At 41.2% G+C, this 11,584-nt stretch overlaps 1 protein-coding gene across 2 annotated transcripts in view; it reads right to left on the reverse strand.

The window, feature by feature from the left end:
- Positions 1 to 9,649, reverse strand: part of CWC24 (RNA-splicing factor) — a gene marked incomplete at its 3' end in the record, with an annotated part of 30,197 nt that extends 20,548 nt beyond the window's left edge. For both annotated transcript variants that reach the window (XM_051208815.1, XM_051208816.1), the window contains exon 1: positions 9,610 to 9,649. The remainder of the gene's footprint in view (positions 1 to 9,609) is intronic.
- Between the last annotated feature and the right edge of the window lie 1,935 nt (positions 9,650 to 11,584).

The following is an 11,584-nucleotide window of genomic DNA, read 5'->3' on the forward strand; positions in this document are numbered from 1 at the left end:
TTACTCCATACTTGTGAAACCTGGCCTCTCCGAGTTGAGGATGTTAGACGATTCTCTGTGTTTGATCATTGTTGTCTCCGAATGATTACTGACATCCAGTGGCAACATCATGTTAGTAATGCAGAGGTTCGGCATCGTGTGTTCGGGCACAGAGACAATAATGCAATCGGTGTCACCATCTTGAAACACCGACTTCGGTGGCTTGGACATGTTCTACGAATGTCGTTCCAGAGAATTCCACGTCGTGTATTATTTTCCGATGCTGGGACTGGTTGGAAAAAGTGGAGAGGTGGTCAGTGTATGACATAGTGTCGTGGTATGAAAGAAAGCTGCAAAGGGCTGACTTCTGTTGGTCCTTCACGACTCCCTGGCTGGGGTACGAGAGATGGTGCAACACAGTGGCTAGAGACGTTATCAGATATAGCTCAGAATAGAAACCAGTGGCGATCCTGCTGTAACCTTCCTTTACTTTCTGCATAAAAAGTGGTTGTTTCTTCCTTAACTGAAAGATTTCTTCTGATTGTACCTTTCGGTTCCCCCATCATTACCACTTATTATTACACTACCTTACAACAATCTCTTCCTTATTCTTTTTTTACCCTCCTTACATTTTTTCCTTTTCCTTCTCTTTAAATTCTCATTGTTTTGTGTGGCGCAGTCTTGTACCAATATGTATGTGTTCAAATAAATAAACAATAAATACTTCAGCGTTTGCACACTAATACAGATCGTGCAACAGAATGTTTTGGCTATATCTTTGGACAGTCTGAATATCGACTCTTACTGTCTATCCGAGAACCGTATTCAAGACCTTAATAAAGCACTATAAATTCGCTGCCCATCTGAAAATGCAACAATACTGTTTTATGCGTAGACGTACGAAGACTCTGTGACATTATCTAGATTTGATGGCGTAAGTGACACACTAAGCCTCAGAGAAGAGGCTGTACTAGTCGACTGAATCCTCATTGCCAGTCGATTACATGCTGCTATGTAAGAATGCTACGTCAAAGTGGGATTTAGAAAACAATGTTCTTTGCTCACCCCCTCTATGCCCGAATTGATTTCAGTCCAGATGAAATCAAGGATGAGTTTAGCACCAATTAAATGGTCTAAAGAAAACCCGTTTGGTAAACATTGTAATGATAGCTGGAGATTACAATGTGCAAGTTAGGTTTCTATGTACTTAGGAGTCATTTGGGTGTCTAAACAGGATTTGTTGGTTCTAGGTCAGATAACGGTGACCGCCCCTGAAATTTGAGTAGATCACAATCTACTTTCGACCAGAACCAACTTTTAGCACAGTCATCGCCAGTGTATTACCTGGTATCCTCCCCTTGCATCTCAAGCCTGGACCCAGATTGGCCACATCGCGATTAGCTGCTGCTGGCGTGGTTGTGTACAAGACTTCTGCTCCCTGTGGAATATTTATCTGGACTCTGATCATGGTCTCGTTCGAGCTAACTTTATCTTACGTTTCAGTGGCCGACAACTTCATCGCCATAAATGGATCGATGTTATCAAATTAGCTGCACTTTTTGTTGTAGCTAAACATCAAGCCGAACTAGGTTCAGGACTATCAACTCACCGAAAAGTGTAGATGAGCATTGGCTACAATTGCATGACGCCATAAAAGTTGCGAGTAAAGTCGCTTGCGGCTTTGCGAAACGTCCCACTTAGAAGGACTTGGCTTTTACAGGCTCTGTACAACTCATTGAAGCACGTCGGTCTACTCCGTGTGACCGTGAGTTTGACCACAAACGAAGGATATTACGTAATGACATTGGGCAAAGTTTGTGTAAGGATTGAGAAGCTTGGTGGTCGGAGCGTGCTAATGAGCTGGAAGCAGCAGCTGCATCTGGTAACTACCGGAAGCTCTTCCAACTCATCCGAGTCACTGGTAGCAAGAAGTCTGGTGTGAGCGAAACAATCTACGAGGATGATGGGATGCCAATCACTAACATCCATCGACGTCTTGGAAGATGGTCAGAATTTTTCGAAGGGTAGTTCAACTGACCTGCTGGTCCGGCAACATCAGTCAGACTGTCCTGTCCTCCATGGCCGGTGACGACTGATCCACCAAATGAGGTGGAAGTCCGCAGGGAACTTCAACTCTTGAAAAGCTACAAATCACCTGACCCAGATGACTTACATCCGGCTCTTTTTAAAGATGGTGGTGACTTTCTGGCTAAGGAACTGACAAGGTTGTTTACAGAGGTCTGGGAGCTAAAGAGTGTACCAACGTCTTGGAATGAGTCGATAGTTGTCCCTATCTTTGAAAGGGGTTCACGTCGTTTCTGTAACAACTATCGGGGATAACTCTACTTCCGATTGCGTCCAAGCTATTGGCTTCTGTCATACTTCGTAGGTTGTTCAAAACCCGAGAAAGATTGACTCGAGAGAAGCAGGCTGGGTTTCGTTCTGGTCGAGGATGTATTGATCATATCTTCACCCTCCGCCAAATGTTAGAACACCCCCATACTTATCAAAGGCCAACAATCGTAGTGTTTCGTTGGACAGGACTGTACTCTGGCATTGTCTATTGAAGAAGTGCATGTCTGAGAAGTTTATTGACATCTTAAAGGCCCTATATACAAACATCTCAGGTAGAGTGAGGGCATACAATCACCTCTCCCCATTGTTCCATTCGAGCAATGGGGTTAGGCAGTGTTACCCAATCTCACCATTGCTCTTCAACTTTGCCATCGATGACATTCTGGAAACAGCTCTGATGGATGTAAGTAATGGCGGTGTGGATCTGTTGCCTACAGAAAGACTTCTCGACCTTGAGTACACGGATGATATTGTCTTACTGTGCGATAATGTCCAAACCATACAACCCATACTTAATCAGTTGGCAACCAATGTCCGTAGGTACGGTATGTGCTTTGCACCTTCAAAGTGCAAAGTACTTCTACAAGACTGGCAGGACCCTGATCCTGTACTCACCGTGGGTGGTGAGCAGATAGGAGTAGTCTAGAATTTCGTGTATCTAGGTAGCTGAATAAACGCTGGTGGGGGTGTGAGTGATGAGATCACTGCACGTATAGTGAAAGCCAGAGTGGCTTATGCCAATCTGGGCTATCTTTGGCGCCTTCATGATGTTATTCTGGCTGTAAAAGGTCGGATCTACAACGCGTCGGTGAGAACAGTTTACTCCATACTTGTGAAACCTGGCCTCTCCGAGTTGAGGATGTTAGACGATTCTCTGTGTTTGATCATTGTTGTCTCCGAATGATTACTGACATCCAGTGGCAACATCATGTTAGTAATGCAGAGGTTCGGCATCGTGTGTTCGGGCACAGAGACAATAATGCAATCGGTGTCACCATCTTGAAACACCGACTTCGGTGGCTTGGACATGTTCTACGAATGTCGTTCCAGAGAATTCCACGTCGTGTATTATTTTCCGATGCTGGGACTGGTTGGAAAAAGTGGAGAGGTGGTCAGTGTATGACATAGTGTCGTGGTATGAAAGAAAGCTGCAAAGGGCTGACTTCTGTTGGTCCTTCACGACTCCCTGGCTGGGGTACGAGAGATGGTGCAACACAGTGGCTAGAGACGTTATCAGATATAGCTCAGAATAGAAACCAGTGGCGATCCTGCTGTAACCTTCCTTTACTTTCTGCATAAAAAGTGGTTGTTTCTTCCTTAACTGAAAGATTTCTTCTGATTGTACCTTTCGGTTCCCCCATCATTACCACTTATTATTACACTACCTTACAACAATCTCTTCCTTATTCTTTTTTTTACCCTCCTTACATTTTTTCCTTTTCCTTCTCTTTAAATTCTCATTGTTTTGTGTGGCGCAGTCTTGTACCAATATGTATGTGTTCAAATAAATAAACAATAAATACTTCAGCGTTTGCACACTAATACAGATCGTGCAACAGAATGTTTTGGCTATATCTTTGGACAGTCTGAATATCGACTCTTACTGTCTATCCGAGAACCGTATTCAAGACCTTAATAAAGCACTATAAATTCGCTGCCCATCTGAAAATGCAACAATACTGTTTTATGCGTAGACGTACGAAGACTCTGTGACATTATCTAGATTTGATGGCGTAAGTGACACACTAAGCCTCAGAGAAGAGGCTGTACTAGTCGACTGAATCCTCATTGCCAGTCGATTACATGCTGCTATGTAAGAATGCTACGTCAAAGTGGGATTTAGAAAACAATGTTCTTTGCTCACCCCCTCTATGCCCGAATTGATTTCAGTCCAGATGAAATCAAGGATGAGTTTAGCACCAATTAAATGGTCTAAAGAAAACCCGTTTGGTAAACATTGTAATGATAGCTGGAGATTACAATGTGCAAGTTAGGTTTCTATGTACTTAGGAGTCATTTGGGTGTCTAAACAGGATTTGTTGGTTCTAGGTCAGATAACGGTGACCGCCCCTGAAATTTGAGTAGATCACAATCTACTTTCGACCAGAACCAACTTTTAGCACAGTCATCGCCAGTGTATTACCTGGTATCCTCCCCTTGCATCTCAAGCCTGGACCCAGATTGGCCACATCGCGATTAGCTGCTGCTGGCGTGGTTGTGTACAAGACTTCTGCTCCCTGTGGAATATTTATCTGGACTCTGATCATGGTCTCGTTCGAGCTAACTTTATCTTACGTTTCAGTGGCCGACAACTTCATCGCCATAAATGGATCGATGTTATCAAATTAGCTGCACTTTTTGTTGTAGCTAAACATCAAGCCGAACTAGGTTCAGGACTATCAACTCACCGAAAAGTGTAGATGAGCATTGGCTACAATTGCATGACGCCATAAAAGTTGCGAGTAAAGTCGCTTGCGGCTTTGCGAAACGTCCCACTTAGAAGGACTTGGCTTTTACAGGCTCTGTACAACTCATTGAAGCACGTCAGTTCACTGCAGCCAACCACGAGTTTGATCATAAACGGAGATTGTTACGTAATGAAAATGTGAAAAGTTTGCGTAAGGATCGAGAAGCCTGGTAGTTGGGAGTGCTAATGAGCTGGAAGCAGCAGCTCCATTTGACAAATGCCGGATGTTCTTTCAATTCATTCAAGTCACTAGCAGAAAGATGTCTGGTGTGGGTGGAACCTGTTGTAACGTCAATTAACAACATTTATTTACGTCTTGGATGATAGGCAGAGCTCCCCGACAAACGGTTCGACTGGTCTGTTGTCTTAGTGACATCGATCGAACTGTCCTGTCCTCCATGACCGGTGAAGAACGGTTCACCTGACGAGGATGAAGTCTGCGAGAAACTCTAACCCCTTGAAGCCACGAAAATCACCAGGCCCAGACGATTTGCTTCCAGGCCTTTTTATAGACGGCAAGGAACTTTCGGTTCGAGACCTGACTGTGTTGTTTGAAAATATTTGATCGACAGTGTTACAGCATGACAGAATGAAGTGGTAGCTAACTGTATTTTTGAAAAGGTTGTTCGTCATCTATGCAACAATTATCGGAGTAAGTCTACTTCCGATCGTATCGAAACCATTGGCTTCTGTCGTACATCATAGATTGTTTAAATCTGGGGAAAGATTGACTTGTGAGAAGCAGACTGGTTTTCGTCCAGTTTTTAAATATATATTGAGCATATCTTCCTCTTCCACCAACTGTCAGAATACCGTGATACCAATTGCAAGCCAACATTTATAGTGTTTATTTTATATTAGAGCCGCCTTCGATTGATTGAACATCTTGAAAGCTCTGTATACAAACACCTCAGTCAGAATGACGACATACAACCACCTCTGATCATTTTCCCATTCAAGCATCGACGTTAAGAAGCGTTGTTCAATCTCATCATTCCTGTTCAACTCTGCCACTGACTACATTCTGGAAACAGCTGTGATGTAGGTAATGGTGGTGTAGATCTATTGTCTGTAGTAAGACTTCGACAGTGAGTATGCAGATGGTGTCATCTTAATGTACCATGATACCCAAGTCACGTCATCCGCACTTAATCAGTTGGCAGTCAGTGTCCGTATGTATGGTATGTCCTTTGCATCTTTCAAGTGAGTACTTGTACAAAACTGTCAGGAAGCTATCTCGCACACACTCTGGATAGTAAGCAGTCGAGAATTCGTGTACCTGAGTAGCTGCATGAGTACCCGACCGTTGTCATTACCTTGACGTGGTGATCAGGCTTGCCTACCGTGGTGAACCAATGGAGCTATACTGGCTGGAACAATCGTTCCTCGAGGCCATATGTATTTGGACACAGTGACGATAAGTCAATTGGTGTCACCATCTTGAAACATCGGCTTCGGCAGCTTGAACATGTGCTACGAATGCTGTCCGAGAGACTTCCTCATCGCATCTAACTTGTTGAGACAAGGACTGGGTGAAAAAAGAGATGGTCAGTCTATGATATAGTAACACGGTATGATTTTACCATACTCATTCCACTTTCTCTATATCGTAGGTATTACACTTATTGTTTAGCGCATAATTGCTTTAATGTCTATTGGTACCGACTTTGTATTTAAGTAAGTGAAAAATTAGATGTACATCATACTCTAAAATAATAACTGCCTCAATAGGTCTAATTGCTAATCTCGTTTGTACCAGTTAAACCGCACAATTTACCATAATTTGCATCGTCCTATTTTGCCACATTTGATATGAGCACAATGAAAAGAAATCAACATGATAAGAAAAAGGGAAGTGTGACAATACTCACTCCATATACAAACAGCTACTAATCCAGAAAGGTTGATAGAACGGTTAGGTTAAACACGAATACAAGCAAATTACGATCGATAGGGTGAACTCAAGTTACAATGCATATATCAAACTAGGAAGGTTATTTTTTACGCATCACGATCAATTTTAATGTAAACGAAACAAGCTAGTGGCGATCCTGCTGTAACTTTACTTTACTTTCTTCATAAAAAGTGGTTATATCTTCTTTAACTGAAAGATTTCTTCTGGTTGTACCTTTCCGTTTCCCCCACTATTATTATTACACTACCTTACACTAATCTGTTCGTTATTGTTCTTTTTTTCTTTTACGCTCCTTACCTTCTTTTTTTCTCTCTCTATTCTTATTGTTTGTGGTGCATATATATTTGGTGCCCTCTTGTACCAATATTTGTGTTCAAATAAACAAATAAATAAATTGTGTACATGATATTACTGTAAAAGAATCCAGAGAAGTACGTTAATTGTCATCTTAAGTTGGGGCTGGAAAAATGATAGTATGCGTGCTATTCAGAAAAGAAACTGGTATTTTCCCACGTTGAATGAATCTTTGAGTTCCAACTATGTAATGCAATGTGGCAACTGAAACAAGTGATATCAAAACGTGTACACTGGACTCACATTGGCTGCATGTAAGAGGTGTTGCAAGCCACTATCACATTAGCTATGCAAAGCATGCTACTCCACAAAGTTTCTGCTGATTCTTGAGGCGATTGAGCTGTTAAACACATATAGAAAGATACCTTCATATGAACAACCAGCAGAAGATGAGCAGCTGTCAGATCTTGAGGAAGAAACGAGCGTCAACATAAGTCAAGCTTTAGATCTGAAGGAAACCATCAAGATGAACCCTCATAACGTAGTGAATAACAAACGTACAGATGTAGGCATGGTCCCAAGAAAGAAGAGGAAGTACGGAAAGTAGAAGAAAACTACAGAGAGCTCTAAAATACATGAGTTAACGGTTGCAGATCTCCATATAAACACATAAGAGTAAACAAGAGCAAAGCCTGGACTTTGGAGATTTGATTAAAAAATAAAATAAAGTCGATGCTCAGCTTATGATAGCATCTAGAATATTAGGGGGGGGGAAAGCTAAACCTTAACGTCTCTTTCCCATTCGGACTTCAGGGATAAAGAGAGTTTAGGAAACAAAACCTCAAAGCTGGTCAAAACAGATCTTGCAGAGAGGCCAGTCACTTTCCACAAGTTGAGTCCTCCTAAAAAGAACCAAAGGCGGACAGAAAGTAAGAACAAATTCCGAATATTTCTTCTGGAAGCCAGTACTTGGTAGAGTACCACAAATTCCTGCCCCAGGTCCTTTACTTTATATACTACACGTAAATGAACTCAAATACAGTTGAGTTTTCGATGCTAATTTATGCTGACGATGTAAAAATCCAAAGAGAAATAACAGGAGGCCCAGATGCATGTGCATTTCAGGCACACTTATATATTCTGGTCAGCTGGTTTGGAAAGTAGCAGACACCTATCAACGCAGCCAAATGTGTCTACCTGAACATTGCGGATACAAAGGTAAGTATGTACAGCATAAGGAAAGAGTCAGCGTCCGTAGTCAGGCCTCACAATGATCTTGGGGCCATGTATTACGCATGCCCAATAACCAATTATCACGACGCGCAATGCTAATTAGTGTTTGAGATGGTTGGAAGAAAATTTGAGGCGGCCAAACTAAAACATGACCGCAGTCCATAAAGTCACCAACTTTTGGTTTGAGCCATGTTGATAGATGCAGACTACTTGGTTGAGGTCAGCGCGACTAACGTAACCAATGGTTAAAGACTCTGAATGACATGACTCAAAATTGATCACAATGGCGTAGATGTTTACACTCTGTCTTCTCTATAATTTTCCTTCAATGAACTAATTCTTCCTTCTTGAATCATTTCCTTATATGCACTCTGTTTTTATACATTACTACCATAGAAGTAAATGCCTCTATGAATTTAGTGTTGTGCTAGTGAGGTATGGTAACCTTGACCGATGTATATATGTGCCTGGCCCTGCGTTGTAGCTGACTGATTTGGAGTAACAGTAACCCATGACCTTAAATCCACGACTAACTGCCGCGAGGTCACAGCTAATGGGTTCAGGGAACTATAGACTTTAAGACGGAAAGCAAGTTAGAAACTATTATGTACACACAACCTCGGTGAAAATTGCGTTCAGGCTCCAATCCCTTGCTTAAATAATGACACAGATATCTCAGAAAAGGTACAGAGGGCAGCCACCCATGCAATCCCGAAGCAACTTGGGAAGCTAGACCAGTGTACTGTCCCACAATATGTTAAAAGGGCATTTGATACTAGATATTAAGTAATGACGTTGAACCTGATAGATCCTTTTTTCTCCCACCAGATCACGATAACTCAGAGAACATGCCATTAAAGTACAAAAGTCAAGAACGAATAAAATACCCGTGACATACAGACTTTCAAACCGAGTCATCAGTACTTGTTAACGGTTACCCGAAGAATTGCTGCTCGCCCCTTTACTTGACTTATTTATGTGAAGACTAGACACTCTTGAAAGCTTGATACAGCACATGTGGTAGGTTTTGTCTTTAAAACACCAGTCAGAATATACTTACGAAATACTAAGCCATAATGGCCGCTTTAACTGTCATTAAAGAGATGAAATGACATTGAGGTACGAATATTTGAAAAATTATGATTAACTTGAGCAGATATTAGCAACCTCTTCTAAGGTAAACACCGACAGCATGACAATCGTATAAGATAGTCCAAAAGAGGGTTAGTAACCACGTAAGCCCATCCACACAAGTGCACTTCTCGCCAAACAAATAAAAACATATCTGGATAGACAAAATAATAATTGATAGGCAATAAATATGGTGATTAAAAACAAGCTGACATGTTAGCAGTCACTAACTAACCGAGATCACATCAAGCTGCAGCGTTAACGTTGATAAGTCCGCAGTTACATTAAATTGTCAATATCACTGACCAGTAGTCCGCGAATACTCATCACAAATATTTGAAGTCAAAAAAAGACAATAAAAGATTCTTCACGTACAAAACGAGCTCAAAAACTGAGTTAAATCGTTTTGTCCGGCTTTAGAGCAGTTAATCGGTTTCATATTTAACATGAATTGATGGGTCATCGTAAAAGTTGTCCCTTAACATTCTGAGCGGTCATTAAACCAACAGAGACCAGTCAGCTTGGATCAAACGCTTTTCATCATCAGTGTGGAGGGTTGTGAAGAACGCAACTTTTGATTGAGATCATGAACCGATTGATGCTAGACTACAGCTGGAATCCCGGAAGCACTGGACGGCCGTTTCGTCTTATTGTCAGACTCCTCAGCGGTACGCATCCACGACCCAGCTCGAGAGATTCGAGCCCAGAGCCTTCAGTCTTGCACGCGAACACTTAACCTACTGGACCACTGAGCCGGCATCCGATAGTGTTAGTGTCTAATATCCGGCACGGGAAAAACGGGAAACCCCTTCAAATCCTCCTGCCGTTTCGTTTCAACGACCTTGAAAGGCCTAAACAGAGGCGGTCACTCTGTATTTCAATTGCCGTGGGTGTGTTGGGTCGTATGAGTAATAAGTTTTTCCATATTTAAGTCATCTTTTGCTGCATGAAAAAGCACAAAATAACTGCCAAGAGCATTAATTTAGCATTCTCTGTTTTGTAGTGTACAGTTAGCTCTGTTGTCGCTTCGTAACTTGATCTCTGGCCTCAACTGCTGTAGTAAACGTCAACACCTTTATATAATTTGTTGATAAGGTCCAGAAAACAACGTAAAAAAGATAAGACGACCTTAAAAGTAATAGATACACAAGGTTTTTGTGAATCGCTGTTAAACAAGGAAGACGAAATGTCAACTTAACAGTAAGTCCTAAATATTTGTTGTACTTCTTCCAGTTAGTATTTTTTCCAAGGAATAATCTTTCTTAATAATTAGTGCGTGTTGTCTGTAGTGCTTCATGCTCAATTGAAATTTCAGTGGAAGTGAGCGAGGCGATTCAATGTATTATACTAAACAAGCGATTCGGAAGTTGGATTGAATTTGATAGTGCGTTAAAGGATTTCCATAAAATATGGAAGACAACAAAATATTGAGAACGTACCTAAGTCGATTGGTTACCGCCGAAACGGTTGGAAGGTATCCTTACCGCCATATGCTACTGGCATATGTTAAAAGACGAACTCTTACTGGTAAGCTTTATCACTTACGAAATATAAATTATATAGCTCATCAAATTCTTAATCATTGATGTAGAAGGAAGTTAGACAATACGCACAACTTACTAAACAACAACAATTTCATTGCCCAGACGGAGTGAAAAATATATACAAATTCAACGGCTCCAAAGGATGTGCAAACAACAAATTATTGAGTTAATAATAATAATAATTTTATTCTCAAATAACAGTTTGTTACATGAGGCATGCCAGTTTACAGGCAAGATCAAATTGATACAAATGATGCAATATCCACTGTAGTAAATTACACAGCTGGGTTGATGATTTATAAGATATGAATGTAGATGGTTTTAATCAGTATCACAGTTAGCGCGCTTCACGAAAGTTGCGTCGCGAATGTGCAACTGGTGGTGAAGAATAGGTCCATTGAAGGTGGGAGTTTCTAAATGTCGCAACCTTATGTCCCTTTGGAATGTCTAAGGCTTTGAGGATGGTGCAGGATAAAATCTTTCGTTCCATATCACAAGGGGGCCGAAAGAGGGAGCAAGTAAAGAAAGGACTAGAGGCAGAGTAGCCAATATTCATAAAGGAATGTTTAAGGTATGATTACTCAGTCTTATTTTCTTTTATTAAGGTATTTGTTAAGAAAGAGCATTTAATAGATTAAAGAAAATAAGTGTTAACAAGGTGTGAGT

Source organism: Schistosoma haematobium, chromosome 1, assembly GCF_000699445.3.
Source record: "Schistosoma haematobium chromosome 1, whole genome shotgun sequence".
NCBI classification, from domain to species: domain Eukaryota; kingdom Metazoa; phylum Platyhelminthes; class Trematoda; order Strigeidida; family Schistosomatidae; genus Schistosoma; species Schistosoma haematobium.